General features: G+C 35.9%; 1 protein-coding gene across 2 annotated transcripts in view; it reads left to right on the top strand.

Moving 5' to 3' along the window:
• LOC135223321 (LIM homeobox transcription factor 1-beta-like) overlaps window positions 1–2,500 on the top strand; it is a 96,540-nt gene that overhangs the window by 35,344 nt on the left and 58,696 nt on the right. The gene's annotated exons all lie outside the window — the stretch shown is intronic.

Genomic DNA, 2,500 nt, shown 5'->3' with positions numbered 1-2,500 from the left:
ACATAGGTCTAGTGATGGTTGCTCTGCCCGGTAATTATCGCAGGTAGAATCAATGCGGACGTTGCGTTGGCTTGGCGCAGGGAGATTCTTCAGTTAATTTGTTTTGCCCCTGATCATCGCTGGTAGAATCGGTGCATGATGGTTTTTCTTGAGGTCATTGTAACTCATTTTCGGTGTAGGATTTCCTGTGGGCGTGTTACAGCTCTCACTTACGGTGTAGGTTATTTCGATATTGATTTATAACACGAATGCTTGGTTCAGTCAGTTTCGTTAGTTCATCATAACAAGTAAATTCGATACAGATTATTTCGCAGTTATTTATAACAGGTAACTTCAATACAAGTTGCTTCCTTGAGAATTATGGCAAGTACGGATAGTGTAACTTTTTCAATTTGTGGTTTACGACTTAAAGTTCTATGCAGATTTTGGCAAGTATGTTCAGTGCAGTTTGTTTGTTCTAGGCAGATCTACGCTGGTTTGAACTCATATCAAAGTTTTTATCTGACACCGAAGAAGGTCTGGCCAGGTGCCTCTTTGTCCGTATTGAAGAGAATTGCTGAGACATACATCTGTAACACTCTGTTGTGGTTTGCAATAGGTTATAACAGGGCTGAAGAAGACGTAGTCCATAGTACACACTTACAGAAACTGAGCATAACTGACCCCATTGCAAAAAAAAAAAAAAAGGAAACAAAGTACTCAACGATAAGTATGAGTAACATTAATTTTTTGATGGGAAAAAGTGTATAGCTGGCAGTTTTAATAATTGTCTAAAAAAAACTATTACAGTGATGATAACTATATGTAGTTTAATGACGTTTAAATATAGTTACTGCAGAGAATCTGAGTGATTATTTAGTCAGCCATTTTTAATTATGTGTAGAGGAGGCAGCTTTGCAAATTTACATTGAAACTGCCGGGAGCTTTCAATGACGGTCACATCAGGCAATATTAATGACGATTATAAGTGGTGGTCGTTTTTAGTTATGATTAGAGTAGGCAGTTGGAATAGTTTTTGACAGTTTTGATGAATTTGGAGTTTAAATAAATTTTGACGGTTGAAATAAATTTTGAGTGTTATTAAATTTTGACAGATGAAATAAATGTTGACAGTTTTAATAATTTTTGGCAGTTGAAATAAATTTTGACACTTTTAATAAATTTGGAGTTTTAAAAGATTTTGACAGTTGCAATTAAGTTTTAATTTAATACAAATTAACAGTTAAAATAAATTTTGACAGTTTAAACAAATTTTGACAGTTTCAATAAATTGGGACAGTTTAAATAAATTTTGAGTTTAATAAATTTTGACAGTTCTAATAAATTTTAAATTCTATAAATTTTGACAGTAAATACATTTTGATTTTTAATAAACTTGCCAGTTTAAATAAAATCTGAGGTTTGATAGTTTTTGACAGTTTAAATGTGTTCACAGTTTCAATTATGGTTGAGCAGGTAATTTTTTTCATAGCCACAGCTGACAATTTTAGTAGCAGCTGTATTGACAGTTTTAATTAAAGTATCAGACATTTCATATATATATATGTATATATATATATATATATATATATATATATATATATATATATATATATATATATATATATTTTATATATAAACACACACACATACATACATAATATACATAATATGATGATGTGGTATTTGTTTTGTGTGGTTTCCGTTAGGACCTTAACAAACGCAAAATAAATTAGGATTCTCTCCGTTCAACCACAGTCCTGAACCGTGGACTTCGTAAAGCCTCGCTTTTATCTGAAGCGATCCACAAACCCACCTCGTCGCGCTCTCTAGCAGATATGGCGATAACAACTAAGAAGACTCTGCTCGTTCCATTCAACTAGAGTGGCGGCTGTATATAAGTTCCGCTCCTCCACGTGTGTGTGTGTATACACGTTCATTGAGTAAGCAGCGTCCTGTGCGGCGGTGATAGGGATCGTTATTTATCAGTTAGGCGAAGAAGCGGTCAGGACGAACATAACGTACATACACACGAAACACGAACACACACACGCACGCGGGGACATAACGGAAATGTTAACACGGCGGCCGTATCGATCTCATGCCCCCCAACAGGCTCATGCTGATAAGGAGCAGCGATAAACACGATAGCCCGGTGGAGGGCGAACACGGCTCGAGAGGTACTGGAACACTGATTTTCGGTGGCGTGACATCGCGATAAGCATATCTCGGCCCTCATTTAGATTGCGCCGTGGATGCGGTGGTAGGTATATCCAGCCTCTCAGACTGTCGAATTCCGAGTTCTTTTCTCTCTCTCTCTCTCTCTCTCTCTCTCTCTCTCTCTCTCTCTCGCTGGTTTGCTATATCTGGCGAAGGATGTAAACTTGTGATGCTTTGGAGAGGACGTCTTCGGGTTATGAAGGCGTTGGTTTGAGTGATGTATTTTAATATATATGATATATATATTATATATATATAAATTATTTATATATATATATATATGTATGTATGTATGTAGGGT

Source organism: Macrobrachium nipponense, chromosome 8 (assembly GCF_015104395.2).
Source record: "Macrobrachium nipponense isolate FS-2020 chromosome 8, ASM1510439v2, whole genome shotgun sequence".
NCBI lineage: Eukaryota > Metazoa > Arthropoda > Malacostraca > Decapoda > Palaemonidae > Macrobrachium > Macrobrachium nipponense.
The sequence above is the reverse complement of the archived record's forward strand: the minus strand, read 5'-3'. Positions and strand labels throughout refer to the sequence as shown.